Source organism: Mesoplodon mirus (genome assembly GCF_964341445.2).
Source record: "Mesoplodon mirus genome assembly, chromosome: 7".
Classification (NCBI taxonomy): Eukaryota; Metazoa; Chordata; class Mammalia; order Artiodactyla; family Ziphiidae; genus Mesoplodon; species Mesoplodon mirus.
In genome coordinates this window covers 89,531-108,779 of record NC_138983.1, presented here as the reverse complement: position 1 = coordinate 108,779, position 19,249 = coordinate 89,531, and the positions used below count along the sequence as shown (strand labels likewise).

General features: G+C 37.7%; 1 long non-coding RNA gene across 3 annotated transcripts in view; it reads right to left on the bottom strand.

Moving 5' to 3' along the window:
* LOC309808355 overlaps positions 1-19,249 on the bottom strand; it is a 65,041-nt gene that overhangs the window by 34,157 nt on the left and 11,635 nt on the right. The gene's annotated exons all lie outside the window — the stretch shown is intronic.

Below are 19,249 nucleotides of genomic sequence, written 5' to 3'. Positions count from 1 at the left end.
CTGCTGAGGATGAAAAATCATACAAATGTTTTGAAAATATTTAGAAATATCTAAAAAGATAAACAGATGAAAGCTATGAGTCAAAAATTTTACTACTACATGTATATTGAACAATAATTTATACACATACCACCAAAGCTCAAGTTCTAGTATGTATATACCAGTGCAATTCTCAATAGACCCAAACTGAAAATCACTCATAATACATTTTGGAAAAAATTAATTAATAGTTAAGTATTTACACTATGGAATCCTATGCAACAGTGTCAGTGCATGACAACAACAACAGGCAACCATATAGGCGTATTCATAAACAACATAAAATAAAAAAGCCCAATCCAAAAGTGATTTTACTGTGCCATTACATTTATATAAAATACAAAATACAGGTAAAGTGATCTTTTTGTTAGATACCAGAACAATATTAAACCTTAAGGGGAGTCACTAGAATTGGACAAGGGGGGCTCTGAGTATCTGGCAATTTTCTGTGTCTGTATCTAAAAGCTATGTATAGAGTGTATGCAGATTCTGAATTTTCTGAAATTTGTCATTTCCTTACAAACCATGCATATTTTTAGTTGTTTTTTATACATAACAAAAAGTAAAAATGATAGACTAGGGAAGGTAATTATATTAGCACTTTAATATCCATGCTTTTCAAGGTGGAAGTGAAAGGTATTATATACTTGACACTGTGATTACTTCTTAAAAGTAAGGTGAAAATTTCAGATTAATAAATAAGACATACTTCTTCATATATCATCCTCAAAGAGGAGGGGTAGAAAGGAGTATTATTATTTTTTATTTAATATAGAACAGTTAAGATAGAAAATAATGAAAACAGACTAGGTTTAAAAAAGAGCACACTGGACTTCCCTGGTAGCTCAGTGGGTAAGAATTTGCCTGCCAATGCAGGGGACAGGGGTTCAATCCCTGGTCTGGGAAGATCCCACAGGCTGTAGAGCAACTAAGCCCGTGTGCCACGACTACTTGGCCTGCGTTCTAGAGCCTGCAAGCAACAACTACTGAGCCTGCGTGACACAACTACTGAAGTCCATGCACCTAGAGCCCATACTCCACAAGAAGAGAAACCACAGCAAGGAGAAACCCATGCACCACAATGATGAGTAGCCCCTGCTCGACACAACTAGAGAAACCCTGTGCAGCATCGAAGACCCAACACAACCATAAATAAATAAAATTAAGTATTGTGACTTGTGAGATGACTCACTCATGTGGCTGTAAGTAAGAGGCCTCAGCTCCTTGCCACATGAATCTCTCCTTAGGGCTGCTTGAGTGTCCTCATGACATGGCAGCTGGCTTACCACAGGAAGAGTGATCTAGCAGAAACCAAAGCAGAAGCTCCAATATCTTTTATACCTTTGGAAGCTGCACTTTGTCATTTCTGCAATGTCTTATTAGTTAAAACATCAGCCCTTTTCAACTGTGAGGAGGCACACAGGTGCATGATGACTGGGAGATAATTAGGGTATGATTAGGGCCTTCTTGGAGGCTGGCTACCAAGGTGGCTGACTCACCGAACACTGAATTTTGTTTTCTTCACTGATGGAGAGAAAATGGTGAGTGAATCTCATTGGTGTTCTTTGAGATGTACCAAAGCTAGCTCTTGCTCTCACCCCCAGCTGTGTGGCTGAGAGGGTCTTGGTGCTCCAGCTGGGTGTCAGGCCTGTGCCTCTGAGTTGGGAGAGCAGAGTTCAGAATATTGGTCTACCAGAGACCTTGGGCACCTTGTAATATCAAAACGGCAAAAGCCTCCCAGAGATATCCGTCTCAATGCGAAGACCCAGCTCCACTCAAAGACCAGTAAGATCCCGTGCTGGACATCCAATGCCAAACAACTAGCAAGACAGGAATGCAGGCCCACCAATTATCAGAGAGGCTGCCTAAAATCATAATAGGTCACAGACACCCCAAAACACAACACCGGATGTGGACCTGCCCAACAGAAAGACAAGATCCAGACAAACCCACCAGAACACAGGCACCAGTCCTCTCCACCAGAAAGCATACACAACCCACTGAACCAACCTTAGCCACTGGGGGCAGACACCAAAAACAACGGGAACTACGAATCTTCAGCCTGCGTAAAGGAGACCCCAAACACCGTCCACAAAGCCAAATGAGAAGACAGAGAAACACAGAGCAGATGAAGGAATAAGGTAAAAACCCACCAGACCAAACAAATGTAGAGGAAATAGGCAGTCTACCTGAAAGAGAATTCAGAGCAATGATACTAAATATGATCCCAAATCTTGGAACTGGAATGGAGAATATACAAGACATGTTTAACAAGGACCTAGAAGAACTAAAGAGCAAACAAACAATGATGAACAACACAGTAAATGGAATTAAAAATTTTCTAGAAGGAAACAATAGCAGAATAACTGAGGCAGAAGAATGGATAAATGACCTGGCAGATAAAATAGTGGAAATAACTACCACAGAGCAGAATAAAGAAAAAAGAATGAAAAGAATTGAGGACAATCTGAGACACCTCTGGGACAATGTTAAACACACCAACATTCGAATATAGGGGTCACAGAAGTAGAAGAGAAAAAGAAAGAGACAGAGAAAATATTTGAAGAGATTATAGTTGAAAACTTCCCTAATATGTGAAAGGAAATCGTTAATCAAGTCCAGGAAGTGCAGAGAGTCCCATACAAGATACACCCAAGGAGAAACATGCCAAAACATATATTAATCAAACTATCAAAAATTAAATGCAAAGAAATAGTATTAAAAGCAGCAAGGGAAAAACAACAAAAAACATACAAGGGAATCCCCATAAGGTTAACAGCTGATCTTTCAGCAGAAACTCTGCAAGCCAGAAGGGACAGGCAGTACATATTTAAAGTGAAGAAAGGGGAGAAGCTACAACCAAGATTACTCTACCCAGCAAGGATCTCATTCAGATTCGACAGAGAAATTAAAACCTTTACAGACAAGCAAAATCTAAGAGAATGCAGCACCACCAAACCAGCTTTACAACAAATGCTAAAGGAACTTCTCTAGGCAGGAAACACAAGAGAAGAAAAAGACGTACAATAACAAACCCACAACAATTAAGAAAATGGTAATAAGAACATACATATCAATAATTACCTTAAATGTAAATGGATTAAATGTTCCAACCAAAAGACATAGACTGGCTGAATGGATCTGAAAACACGACCGGTATATATGCGGTCTACAAGAGACCCACTTCAGACCTAGGGACACATACAGACTGAAAGTGAGGGGATGGAATAAAATATTCCATGCAAATGGAAATCAGAAGAAAGCTAGAGTAGCAATTTTCATATCAGAAAAAAGAGACTTTAAAATAAAGACTATTACAGGAGACAAAGAAGGACACTACATAATCATCAAGGGATCAACCTAAGAAGAAGACATAACAATTGTACATATTTATGCACCCAATATAGGAGCACCTCCATACATAAGGAAAAGGCTAACAGCCATAAAAGGGGAAATCGAAGGTAACACAATCGTAGTAGGGGACTTTAACACCCCTCTTTCACCAATGAACAGATCATCCAAAATGAAAATAAATAAGGAAACACAAACTTTAAATGATACATTAAACAAGATGGACTTAATTGATATTTATAGGACATTCCATCCAAACACAACAGAATACACTCTTTCTCAAGTGTTTGAGGAACATTCTTCAGGATAGATCTTATCTTGGGTCACAAATCAAGCATTGGTAAATTTAAGAAAATTGAAATTGTATCATGTATCTTTCCCGACAACACTATCAGAATAGATATCAATTACAGGAAAAAATCTGTAAAAGAATACAACCACATGGACGCTAAACAATACACTACTTTATAACCAAGAGATCACTGAAGAAATCAAAGAGGAAATTAAAAAATACCTAGAAACAAATGGCAATGAAAACATGATGACCCCAAACCTATGGGATGCAGCAAAAGCAGTTCTAAGAGGGAAGGTAATAGCAATACAATCCTGCCTCAAGAAACAAGAAACATCTCAAATAAACAAGCTAAATTTACACCTAAAGCAATTAGAGAAAGAAAGAAAAAAAAAAAACCCAAAGTCAGCAGAGGAAAGAAATCATAACAGTCAGATCAGAAATAATGAAAAAGAAATGAAGGAAACAATAGCAAAGATCAAAAAAACTGAAAGCTGATTCTTTGAGAAGATAAACAAAAGTGATAAAACCATTAGCCAGAGTCATCAAGAAAAAAAGGGAGAAGACTCAAATCAATAAAATTACAAATGAAAAAGGAGAAGTAACAACTGACACTGCAGAAATACAAAGGATTATGAGAGGTTACTGCAAGCAACTATATGCCAGTAAAATGGACAACCTGGAAGAAATGGACAAATTCTTAGAAAAGCACAAACTTCCAAGACTGAACCAGGAAGAAATAGAAACTATAAACAAACCAATCCGAAGCACTGAAATTGAGACTGTCATTAAAATCTTCCAACAAACAAAAGCCCAGGACCAGATGGCTTCAAAGGCAAATTCTATCAAATAGTTAGAGAAGAGTTAACACCTAGCCTTCTCAAACTCTTCCAAAATATAGCAGAGGGAGGAACACTCCCAAACTTATTCTATGAGACCACCATCTCCCTGATACCAAAACCAGACAAAGATGTCACAAATAATGAAAACTACAGGCCAATATTACTGATGAACATACATGCAAAAATTCTCAGCAAAATACTAGCAAAAAGAATCCAACAGCACATTAAAAGGATCATACACCATAATCAAGCTGGGTTTATCCCAGTGATGCAAGGATTCTTCAATACATGCAAATCAATGTGATACACCATATTAAAAAACCTGAAGGATAAAAACCATATGATTATCTCAATACATGCAGAAAATGCTTTCGACAATATTAAACAGCCATTTATGATAAACCTCTAGAAACTAGGCATAGAGGGAACTTTCCTCAACATAGTAAAGGCCATATATGACAAACCCACAGTCATCATTGTTCTCAATGGTGAAAAAGTGAAACCATTTCCACTAAGATCAGGAACAAGACAACGTTGCCTACTCTCACCACTATTATTCAACACACTTTTGGAATTTTTACCTACAACAATCAGATAAGAAAAAGAAATAAAAGGAATCCAACTCGGAAAAGAAGAAGTTAAGCTGTCACTGTTTGCCACTAGATGACATGATACTATATATAGAGAATCCTAAAGGTGCTACCAGAAAGCTACTAGAGTTAATCAATGAAGTTTGTAAGGCTGCAGGATACAAAATTAATGTACAGATATCCCTTTCATTCCCATACACTAAAGATGAAAAGTCTGAAAGAGAAATTAAGGAAACACTCCCATTTACCCATGCAACAAAAGGAATAAAATACCTAGGAATAAACCTACCTAAGGAGACAAAAGACTTTTACTCAGAAAACTATAAGACACTGATGAAATAAATCAAAGATGACACAAACAGGTGGAGAGATATACCATGTTCTTGGATTGGAAGAATCAACACTGTGAAATGACTATACTATACAAAGCAATCTACAGATTCAATGCAATCCCTATCAAAATACCAATGGCATTTTTCAGAAAACTACAACAAAATATTTCCCAATTTGTATGGAAACACAAAAGACCCCGAACAGACAAAGCAATCTTGAGAAGAAAAACAGAGCTGGAGTAATCAGAATCCCTGACTTCAGACTATACTACAAAGCTACAGTAATCAACACAGTATGGTACTGGCACAAAGACAGAAATATATATCAATGGAACAGGAGAGGAAGCCCAGAGATAAACCCAGACACATATGGTCACCTTATTTTTGATAAAGGAGGCAAGAATATAGAATGGAGAAATCACGGCCTCTTCAATAAGTGGTGCTGGGAAAACTGGACAGCTACAGGTAAAAGAATTAAATTAAAAGACTCCCTAACACCATACACAAAAATAAACTCAAAATGGATAAAAGACTTAATGTAAAGCCAGACACTATAAAATTCTTAAGGAAAACATAGGCAGAACACTCTATGACATCAATCACAGCAAGATCCTTTTTGACCCACCTCCTAGAGAAATGGAAATAAAAATAAAAATAAAAACATGGGACCTAATGAGACTTAAAAGCTTTTGCACAGCAAAGGAAAACGTAAACAAGATGAAAAGACAACCTCCAAAATGGGAGAAAATCTTTGCCAATGAAGCAACTGACAAAGGATTAATCTCCAAACTTTACAAGCACCCCCTGCAGCTCAATATCAAAGAAACAAACAAGCCAGTCCATAAATGGGCAGAAGACCTATTAGACATTTCTCCAAAGAAGATATACAGATTGCCAGGAAACACATGAAAGAATGCTCAACATCACTGATCATTAGAGAATTGCAAATCAAAATTACAATGAGGTATCATCCTACACAGGTAAGAATGGCCATCAATCAAAAAATCTACAAACAATAAATGCTGCAGAGGTGTGGAGAAAAGGTAACCCTCTTGCACCGTTGGTGGGAATGTAAATTGATACACAGACACTATGGAGAACAGTATGGAGGTTCCTTAAAAAACTAAAAATAGAGCTACCATATGACACAGCAATTCCACTACTGGGCATATACTTGGAGAAAACCATAATTCAAAAAGAATCATGTTCCACAATGTTCATTGCAACTCTATTTGCAATAGCCAGGACATGGAAGCAACCTAAGTGTCCATCAACTGATGAATGGATAAAAAAGATTTTGCACATCTTCAATATAAAATGGAATATTATCAGCCATAAAAATAAATGAAATTGAGTTATTTATAGTGAGGCGGATGGACCTAGAGTCTGTCATACAGAGTGAAGTAAGTCAGAAAGACAAAAACAAATACTGTATGCTAACACATATATATGGAATCTAAAAAAAGAAAAAAATGGTTGGGAAGAAACTACGGGCAGGACAGGAATACAGACGCAGACGTAGAGAATGGACTTGAGGACATGGGGAGGGGGAAGGGTAAGCCGGGACGAAGTGAGAGAGTGGCATTAACTTATATATACTACCAAATGTAAAATAGATAGCTAGTAGGAAACAGCTGCATAGCATGGGGAGATCAGCTCAGTGCTTTGTGACCACTTAGAGGGGTGGGAAACGGAGGGTGGGAGGGAGATGCAAGAGGGAGGAGAAATCGGGATATATTTATATGTATAGCTGATTCACTTTGTTATACAGCAGAAACTAACACACCATTGTAAAGCAATTATAGTCCAATAAAGATGCTAAAAATAAATAAATAAATAAATAATTTGTACCTCCCCCAAATTAAGTCTTTTTAAAAATAAATAAATAGGGCTTCCCTGGTGGCGCAGTGGTTGAGAGTCCGCCTGCCGATGCAGGGGATGCGGGTTCGTGCCCCGGTCTGGAGCCTGTGCTCCGCAACGGGAGAGGCCACAACAGTGAGAAGCCCGCGTACCGCAATAAATAAATAAATAAATAAATAAGTAAATAAGGGTACTCAATAACATGGTAACTCTAAACCTAAGTATTTTCAATACTACAGCAAAGGTAAATGGATTAATGTCTCCTATTAAACTGTAATTTTTTATATTATGTGCAACTAAAATTTTTTCCCAATATACAGGTAAAATAAAATAATTACTTTAGAAAGGTGAAAACATTCCATGTATTTAAAAACAGTAAAACGATAAGCATATGATATGCATCTTAGATAAAGTAGTGTTTAATTTCAGAACAATTTGTCATTATTGTAACTAGTACTATTATCCCAATTTCTTAAAAATATTTCAATACTTTTTCTATTTGAAAAAATACTTTAATATTTTTTTCTTTGCTCTTTTGTGGTCTAATACATGGTAAGTATTTAGCTGCTATCATAACTTAAAAATATATGTTGTTTTTTACAGCCAAACAAAACGGAATCAAGAAGAAATAGATAACTTGAACAGACTGATCACTACAAGCAAAATAGAAACTGTAATTTACAAAAACTCCCTACCCACAAAAATCCAGGATCAGATGGTTTCACAGGCAAATTCTACCAAATATACAAAGCAAAACTGACACTGATTCTTCTCAAGGTCTTTGAAAAGATTGAAGATTAAGGAATACATCCAATGACATTCTATGAAGCCACCATCACCCTGATATCAAAACCAGATGGGGGGGGACTTCCCTGCTGGCACAGTGGTTAAGAATCCATCTGCCAATGCAGGGGACATAGTTTCAAGCCCTGGTCCGGGAAGATCTCACATGCCGTGGAGCAACTAAGCCTGTGTGCCACAACTACTGAGCCTGTGATCTACAGCCCACGAGCCATAACTACTGAGCCTGATAGCCACAACTACTGAAGCCCACGCACCTAGAGCCCATGCTCTGCAAAAAAGCCAGTGCAGTGAATAGCCCGCACACCACAACGAAGAGTAACCCATACTTGCCACAACTAGAGAGAGCCCGTTCACAGCAACAAACACCCAATGCATCCAAAAATAAATAAAGAAAGAAATTTACTGAAAAATAAAAAAACACAGATGGGGACTTTTCTGGTGGTCCTGCAGTTAAGATTTTGCCTTCCAGTGCAGGGGGTGTGGGTTCAATGCCTAGTGGTGGAGCTAAGATCCCACATGCCTCACAAATAAGAAACCAAAACATAAAACAGAAGCAATACTGTAACAAATTCAATAAAGACTTAAAAAAAAAAAACACAGAGAAAGACACTAGCAAAAAAGAAAATTGCAGGCCAATATCTCTGATAAATATGGATGCAAAAATTCCCAACTGAATATTAGAAAACCGAATCTGACAGCACATAAGAGGATCATACACCATGATCGTATTTGATTCACCCCTGTGTCACAAAGTTGTTTCAACATATGCCAATCAATCAACATGATACACTCCATCAACAAAGGAAAAACACAAAAAAATGATCATCTCAATAGATGCCGAAAAAGCATTTGAGAAACTTCAACATCCATTCATGATAAAAACGCTTACCAAAATGGGTATAAAGGAAACATATCTCAACATAATAAAAGCTATTTATGACAAACCCACAGCCAATATAATATTCAATGCTCATGACAAAATATCAAAGGAGCACGGAAAAGTGATGGAGGAGATGGAGAAACTTCTCAGTGTGCAGGTGCAGGCTCAACATCAGCGCTAAATCCTGCTCAGCTTATGGTGATTCAAGAAAAAGCTAAAAGCCTTTATGAAGACTTGAAGAAGAAACACAGGAAAGAATCAGAGGGCATATTTTTTAATGCCAGCCATGGCTGGTTTCATCGGTTCAAGAGTAGAGCCAACCTCAACAAGGTAAAAGTAAGTGGAGAGGCAGCAGGTGCAGATAGGGTAGCTGTCCAGGAACTTCCTGAAACACTTTGAGAAATTATTGATAATGGTGTGCATTTACCCAACCAGGTGTTTAATGTGGATGAGACACAACTGTACTGGAAGAGGATGCCAGACCGAAGTTACATCAGTAAGAAGGAAAAGTTGATGCCGGGCTGTAAAGCAGCAACAGATAGGCTAACCGTTGTTTGGTGGCAATTCTTCCAGTGATATGAAGCTGAAGCCTCTCTTAGTTTATCATTCAGAGAACCCAAGAACCCTTAAAAACATAGCCAATGACTCTCTTCCTATTGTGTGGAAGTGTAACCCCAAATCCTGGGTTACACAGGCCACGTTCCAGGACTGGTTTTGCCAACACTTTATCCCAGATGTAGAGAAATATTGCTCGGAGAAGGACGTCCCAGAAAAACATTCTTTTGCTGCTTGACAATGCTCTGGGCCACGCCCCTTTCATGGATGACTTTTCCCAACGTCAAAGTAGTGCATCTGTCACCGAATACTGCATTGCTCATCCATCCTATGGACCAGGAAGTTATAGCGACTTTCAAGAAATATTATTTATGTCACACTTTTTGTCAGGCAGTAAAGGTAAGTGAGAAATCAGGAAGAACCTAGGGACAATTTTGGAAGGACTATAACATCTACAAGGCCATAAAAAACATTGACTTTGCATGGTGTGAGTGTATGTTGGTCACCATGAATGGGGTTTGGAAGAAACTTTGCCCACAGTTTGTTCATGATGTTTGTGGATTTGAGAAGGCAGATCAGAAGTCTGAAGAGGTCTTCAGCAACGTAGTGACCCTCAGCGAGAAGCTGGAGCTAGATCTGCAAGAGGACAATTTCACTGAACTCCTTGTTGTGCAACATGAGGAGCTTACTGATGGAATTGGAGGCGCAGAGAAAGGATGAAGAGGGACAGGAGGAAGAAGTAACTGAAGAACTGAAGAGATTCACGACACAGAAAATGCCAAGGGCATCTTCTAAATTTGAGGAGGCACTGTTAGTTTTTGAGGCACAGGGCTCGAACCTACAATGGTACCCAAAGGTGGCAGCAGCCATTCAGAATGCAAACCAGTGCTACCATGTCATCATCTATGATGAGAAGAAACGAGCTACAACCCAGACATCAATGGATCATTTTTTCAAGAGGGTAGATAGAATTAAATCCAGCAAGGAACCAGAACCTGTGTCATCAATGTCAGGTATGAGTGAAATTGGAGCTTGCCTCGTCTCCCACTGCTGATAATCCTTCACCTCTATCATCTCCCACCTCCTCTCCCTCCTCCAATCAGTAACTCTTCTCGCCTGTTCCCTCGATGCCAGCCCCAGTATCCCAGCTGTTGTACTGTATTACTGTACTTTTCAAGTTACTGTACTGTAAGACTAAAAATGTCTTTGTTTTTGTGTTTGTTTCTTATATACTATTTGTGTGAAAAGTATTATAAACCTATTATGGTACAATACCATATAGCCGACTGTGTAACCTGGGTACCTCGGCTAACTTTGTTGGACTTACAAACAAATTGGACTTACAAACGCACTCTTGGAACAGAACTTGTTCATACGTAGCGGACTTACAGTAAAAGCAAAAAAGAAACAGGGACTAATCAAACTTATAAGCTTTTGCACAGCAAGGGAAACCATAATCAAAATGAAAATACAACCTATGGGCTGGGAGAAAATATTAGCAAATGATGAGACTGACAACGGCTTAATTTACAAACTATACAAACAGCTCCTACAACTCAATAACAATATAACAAATAACTCAATGGAAAAATGGGTAAAGACCTAAATAAACATTTCTCTAAAGAAGACATACAGATAGCCAATAGGCACATGAAAAGATGCTAATCATCACTAATTATTAGAGAAATGCAAATCCAAATTACAATGAGGTATCACTTCACACAGATCAGAATGGCCATCATTAAAAAAAATCTACAATTAACAAATGCTGGATGGGGTATGGAGAAAAGGGAACCCTTCAGCACTGTTGGTGGCCATGTAAGTTGGTGCAGCCACTATGGAAAACAGTATGGAGGTTCCGCAAAAAAACTATAAAGAGAGTTGCCATATGATCTAGCAATCCCACTTCTGGACATATATCTAGACAAAATTATAATTCAAAAAAATATATAAAACCCTATGTTCATAGACGCACTATTTATAATAGCCAAGACATGGAAACAACCTAAATGTTCATTAAAAAATGAATGTATAAAGAAAGTGTGGTATACGTATACAATAGATATTACTCAGACATAAAAAAGAATGAAATAATGCCATTTGCAGCAACATGGATGGACATAGAGATAATGATACTAACTGAGGTAAGTCATAAAGGGAAAGACAAATACCATATAATATCACTTACATGTGGAATCGAAAACAGGACACAAATGAACATGTCAGCAAAACAGAAACAAACACACAGATATAGAAAACAGAGTTGTGGTTGCCAAGGAGAGAGTGATGGAAAGATTGGGAGTTTTGGAATAGCAGAAGCAAACTATTCTACATAGGATGGACAAGCCACAAAGACCTACTGTACAGCAGGGGAAACTATATTCAGTATCCTGTGATAAATCATAATGGAAAAGAATATATACATATATATATATATATATATATATGACTGAATCACTTTGCTGCACAGCAGAAATTAATACAATAATGTATAAAGGCTGCAGAGGGTGTGGAGAAAAGGGAACCCTCCTGCACTGTTGGTGGGAATGTAAACTGATACAGCCACTATGGAGAACAATATGGAGGTTCCTTAAAAGCTAAAAATAGAACTACCATATGACCCAGCAATCCCACTACTGAGCATATACCCGGAGAAAACCATAATTCAAAAAGATACATGTATCACAATATTCACTGTAGCACTATTTACAAGAGCCAGGACATAGAACCAACCTAAATGTCCATCAACAGATGAATATAGAAAGAAGATATGGCCTATATATATAATGGAGTATTACTCAGCCATAAAAAGGAATAAAATTGAGTTATTTGTAGTGAGGTGGTTGGACCTAGAGTCTGTCATACAGAGTGAAGTACGTCAGAAAGAGAAAAACAAATACTGTATGTGAACACATATATATGGAATTCAGAAAAATGGTACTGACGAACCTAGTGACAGGGCAGGAATAAAGACACAGATGTAGAGAACAGACTTCAGGACACAGGGCTGAAGGGGACACAGGGACTTAGTGAGAGAGTAGCACTGACATATATACACGACCAAATGTAAAAGAGCTAGTGGTAAGCTGCCGCATAGCACAGGGAGATCAGCTCGGTGCTTTATGTCCCCCACAGGGGTGGGATAGGGAGTCTGGGAGGGAGCCTCAAGACGGAGGGATATGGGGATATATGTATACATATAGGTGATTCACTTTGTTGTAAAGCAGAAACTAATACAGTGTTATAAAGCAATTATACTCTAATAAACATGTATTTTAAAATACCACAACGTTGTAAATCAACTACACTAGAAAATATTTCTTAAGTGAAAAAGATTTTTTTTTTTTTTTTTGGTACGCGGGCCACTCACTGTTGTGGCCTCTCCCGTTGTGGAGCACAGGCTCCGGCCGCGCAGGCTCAGTGGCCATGGCTCACGGGCCCAGCTGCTCCGCGGCATGTGGGATCTTCCCGGACCGGGGCACGAACCCACGTCCCCTGCATCGGCAGGCGGACTCTCAACCACTGCGCCACCAGGGAAGCCCGAAAAAGATTTTTTGAATGTATGTTTTATTGTGTGTGTGTACCACAGGTTCAATATATATGAATTATGTCAAATTGATTACATTGTTTTTCAAAATAAAGAATTTTTGATATTCTACATCAGCTGCATAATATAAATGCAGAAAAACTATATTTTTTTTCTAAAGTTCAGAAATACCCATTTTGCTCATTCAGTATACTATAAACCACTAACTGTTAAAAAGGGATTCATGACCTCTTTCTTCCAAAGAAATATTTCTGCACTCACACAAGTTTAATAGAATGTTCCACCATGAACTGGCTTCCCACCTTAGAGACACGAGATTTACATCCTGAAATCTCTTTCTTGCAAAAATGTCCAATTAGCATCCTAGCATTACAGAAAAGAAATGCTTTTTGCCAGATCTCAAATTACATACAACTTTATCACGACATCATGTTTTTTTTCCACACACACAGACTGCATTTTATTTTTACAAGAGAAAAATCAACTGACACCAAACATTGTAAATGGATGACCACAGCAAAAGCAACAATGATTGTAATTCCCAAACATGAAACACACTCGTACTATTGTCATAATATTGACATTCATTCCAGGAATCCTCCACAGCTCCTTTATTTTGCAGTGAAAGACACCATGTTTTGTTTTTTTTTTTGCGGTACGCGGGCCTCTCACTGTTGTGGCCTCTCCCATTGTGGAGCATAGGCTCCGGACGTGCAGGCTCAGCGGCCATGGCTCACGGGCCTAGCCGCTTCGTGGCATGTGGGATCCTCCCGGACCGGGGCACGAACCCGTGTCCCCTGCATCGACAGGCGGACTCTCAACCACTGCACCACCAGGGAAGCCTGACATCATATATATTTAAATTATCAGCACTCACCTGAGATCTTCAAAAATCAACAAAAACATAATTTTGTGCTCTCTTTCATTTATTCTGGTTCTAAGTGGTCATTTCTAAACGAAAGTATTTAAGTATGTTAACGTCATCTTATAACATCATATTTCAAATGACTACCGTCTCTCCAAAGATGCAATATGAGGAACTCATAATTAGGCTCTCCAAAGTTTTACTCTTTGAATCTGTATTACACTTCTGCTGAACTTCACACTGTTCATTATTCTCTGAGAATATTCTTTTTCTTGTATGCCCATCTCACATGCTCTTTCATTTCATGAAGTTTTTTCCTACAATTTTATGCCTAGTTTATTTCTGAGAAAATGCATTATTCCAGATTGATAATTATAGACACAAAGACTTCTATATAATTCCCTGAGTTTCAAAAACTCCTTCTTCTTTTTTTTTTAAATACCTAGATTCTGAAGCTCTCCACAAAGCATTACTAAAATTGCACTTACATAGTATCTACATATTAATCACACATTAATGCATTTACAATTGTATTATGCTTTATTGCTAATTTTGGAGCATAAACGTAGCTGTCTTATTTACCACCCTCTTGGAAATCACTTTAATATTTGCACTTAGGACTTGAAAGAGAATGGATAAATAAAAACCTGAAGAATATGCAAATACAATTTATATATTTCTCATAAAATTAGGTGATTATCTAACCTTTATCCAGAAAAAAGAAGAGCCCACATACTCTGCAGTCATGATACTCGAGAATGTGTGGTCTTCCAGCAGGAAAACATGCAGTAATCCACGTGGCAGAGTTTACCTGTGACCAGCTGGGGTTAGTGTCCTATGCATTCCTTACATGCAACATATCAGGAGTGGCCAAAGTGAATTTGTCAGTTGTGGCAATAAGTATAATGAAGATTTGTAGCAGGTCATGCTCATATATGCAGCACAGGTACAATCAACATTTTGCTCAATTCTGGTAGATCTAAATCTGTATCTGTTACCTTGTCTTTAACGAGGAAATGTCAGAACTGACTTACCAAAAAAAAGTGTTTTGTTTGTTTGTTTGTTTTAATTACAGTCACAGTGAGTAAGACATAGCTCAGAACAACTAATGTGACTTAGTGATTCTCTCATCAGGAAATGCAGTTTCTACTTCCCTGTTTATTCTCCACATCTTGTAGTAAGTTAAGTTTCAGTGAAAGATAAATCTACAGGGTGAAAAGAAAAGAAAACTTACATGTGTTGATAAGATCATTCTGACAGGTTTTACCACGTATGTCAGTGCTTCTGGTGATGGACACAAGCTAGAGCTCCCTACTCTGACATTTTCACTGATGTCATTCCCCTTGACCCTCAATTTGAAAGTGGATAAAAATGTTTTCTATGTTTTCTTCTTTAAGAAATTAAATAAAGAATGCTGTCTAGACATGATCCTCTAATGACTTTCAGTCAGTGGTCATCAAGAGAAGAAAAGCACAGAATCTCATCCCCACAGAAGGGTGACATTCAGTCAGGTAAGAAAATTCTCCCCCAAATCAGAGCTTCATCTTTAACATTCAATCAAAGGCTTTCACAGGTTCTTCATACTCTGCACTCAGCTTTACCATACGGGATTGGCTCTGAGAATCTCACACCAGATGACTGACAAACATGTCATAGTACACTGATCTGGGACCAGATCCTGCCTCTCTTAATGATCTCCCGCAGGGACATTGTAATATTCTAGGATATTTCCTGGAGCCCTCTACTCTATACAGGTACACTTCCAAGTAGAAACAGAAGCTTTGATTCTCACTGGGACCCCTGCTCTGTCCAACCAACCTCTCTAGAAATATGATGTTCTAATCTCTCCTGATTAGAACATTGCACGGTCTCTCACTGTGCTAATTTAGTAAAGGTAAAAGAGAAACAAGAAAGAGCAAACTATGCAGGGAGCAATATATAAGATTCCTTTACTTAATGTATTTATCTGATATACACAAATATTGAGAAATATAGATTCATTTCATAACGGTCAAGAAAAGAGGAGGAGGAACCTCCATGCCAACAGTATATATAAATTGGAATCAATCCTGCATAAGCTCCAGCTAAAGCTTAGCTACGAGGTACTAACTCTTCTCATAAAGCAGCAATAGTTCTCCATCATTTGAAGCACACTGAGGACTCAGACAGCTGGACACTGAGGGTGTAGTCTCCTCACTCGAATTCTGTACCTGCATCACAGAGCAATGAAATATTCCCAAAGAATTATTAAGGATGAGGTGGGGAGCCGAAATAAAAAAGATGAAACCACAGTCTGCCCTACCATCCGTTCTGCTGGATATTACCACCATCTTGGCCCAGTATGACCTTCCCACTTTTCTCTGGGCCTCCCTACTTCCCACCTCCATCCTCTCATTATATCTTACCTACACTTGGAAACGACTCTAGTTTTTCCACTGATCTTCATCAACAAGCAATCCAAATAGCAACTGTGTATATAACTCCTTAGAAACCTCAGGTATGACTCAGTAATACGTGACCTTCGAAGTCAAAAGTTTTCCTAATTCCCTTTATTATTATTTTTTCCAATTTCCATGTACTTACACTCTCAGGACCTCCACTGTCCTCAGGTTCGTCTTCCCTGCAAAATCTGTCAACTTAGACATAGACTTAAGTACCACCTTCTAATTATCTCCTAGGGAATCCAGTTTTTAAAAAAGCCTCAGCAAGCCTTATGGACTTTATTAAAGACTCTTAAAGATAACCCATGGGAGATAGCAGTACACCCACAGATATCTATTTAATACACCCTCAGAGTAATTTTTTTCTTTTTTATAAAGTCTCTTCTGTCCAATGAAGACTCTCAGCTCTTCTTCTTCAACATATGCAGTGTCTCACCCTTCTGATTACTCTCTGCTGTATCCCAGGGCCACTCCCTTTCCTGATATTACATTCTTTCCCAATTTTGTATGTTAGTAACATCAAATAACATGAAGTATAACATGTTAATTATTATAAAGTGCACCGTTCAGTGATATTAAATACATTCATATTATTGGGCGATCAACATCGCCATTTATCTTTCTAATTCTTTTCTACATTTTAAAACTGTAACTCTATATCCTTTAAACATAACTTTCCTTTTTGTTCCATAACCACCTGAAAAGCATCATTACCCTCCCAATTTCTATGGTTTTGACTACACTAAGTACCCCATATAATTGAAATAAGTAGTTGCATTGTTATGACTCACTAAAAGTCACAAAAATGGCATATTTGGTAGCTAAATTTCCTCAGGATTCATCCATGTTGTAGCATATTCCTAGATCTTTTCCTTCTTAACACTGAATAATATTGTATTATATGGGTATACCACACTTTGCTTATCCAGGAACTAGTGGATGAACATTTAGGTTGCTTTCATATTTTAGCTACTGTGATTATTACTGCTCTATACACTGCAGTACAAATATTACTTTAAGACCCCGATTTCAATTCCTTTGGGTATACCTCATAGTAAAAATTTCCTGGATCATGTAGTAATTCTATTTTTCAATATCTGAAAAATTGCCATACTCTTTTGCAAAGCAGCTGTATCATTCTACACTCGCACTGACAGAGCACAATGCTTCCAACTCCCTCACATCCTCACCAATACTTGTTTTCTGCTTGTGTATGTGTGTGTGTGCTTGTGTGTGTATGCATGCACACAAATATATAAACATGCATTTAATGATATGGAGCATCTATTCAAGTGCTTAGTCATTTGTACATCTTTTTGAAGAACCATCTATTCAAGTCTTTTATCCATTTTTGAATCAGGGTGTTTGCTTCTTGTTGAGTTGTAGGAGTTCTCTGTATATTCTGAATAGAAATCTCTTGTCAGATAGATGGCTTTCAAATATTTTCTCCCATCTTGTGGGTTGCCATTTTATTCTGTTTACATTCCTTTGATACACATTTTTTAAAATATGTACTGCAAATTGTTTATTTTTTTGTTAGCTGTACCTTTGTTGTTCCTTCGTTTCATATTGAGGAAATCACTGCCAAATACAATGTCATGAAGCTCTTCTGCTGTGTCTTCTTCTAAGACTTTTTATTTTATTAGGTCTTATATTTAGTTTTTTGATATGTTTTCATTAATTTTTGCATATGATGTTAGGTAAGAGTCCGTCTTCCTTCTTTTGCATGTTGACAACAAGACTTCTCAGCATCATTTGTTGAAAATACTATCCTTTCTACTTTGAAAAGACTTGGCAACTTGTCAAAACCCATTTGGCCATATATCAGGGTTTATTTCTGGGTGTTCTATTCTATTCTATTGGTCTTGAATAAGGGAAAAAATAGTATAACCTATCCAGGTTGATGAAGAACATAAAGAAAGACCAGGACTGAGAATTAGGAGGGCAATATAAAAAAGCAGGGAGTAAAAGACAGTGTGAGAGAAGATCTTGTACTTGCAAGTTCATGGAAATATGATCATGTTAAATCACTAAACGCCTGACTTTGAACAATACCGTAAATGTGCTAGCAAGAAACGTAACACTTACCCATCTCTGGGAAATACAGTATGGGCAAAAAGATAAACTACACACAAATATATTAAAAAGGGAAGGGTTTTCATGGTGTGAGAATATTGTGGGATTTGAAATACAATTTACTTCTGTTCTACCATTGTCTCTAAAATTTATCAAAGTGTATATACAAGCAATTCCAATTCTGGTAATGTGCTTGACAGGTTTAATATGAACTTCAGCAGACCAGTAAATGTACATTGATAGTAGGACTGTTCCCTAATCCAAAAAACAAAACACAAAAACTGGAAAGACTAGAGTTCACTTTGTCAACACACATACAGATGCAGCGATGGTTAACGGTCCAAAAAAAGAAGGTGAGCATGGGTGCAAGAGGTTAATCCCCAGTCTGGTGTGGGGTGCAGAGTTTGAGGGTAAAACCGGTAGAAAATGCTTTTGTTCTACCCTTGATTTTTGAGGTATGGAAATTCACAGGTCACTACCTTCATTTCAAAATGAATGAATGCACTATTCAATTTTTTTTAAAACAGAAGTAAACATGAGTGATAATAAATTTTAAACTGTCGCTAGTCAAATAAGATACTAAGAAAAATTAAATCATATGATTTAAGAATGAAGTGGAGAGATTGTCTAAGATGGTAGCATTCAAAGACCCAGAGCTTGATGCCTCTCATGGGCACACCAAAGTCACAACTGTTTACAGAACAGCAATTGATGAAAAAGGCCGGGACCTACCATAAAAGATGTTTTAGAGCTAAAGATATAAGGAAGGCACCTC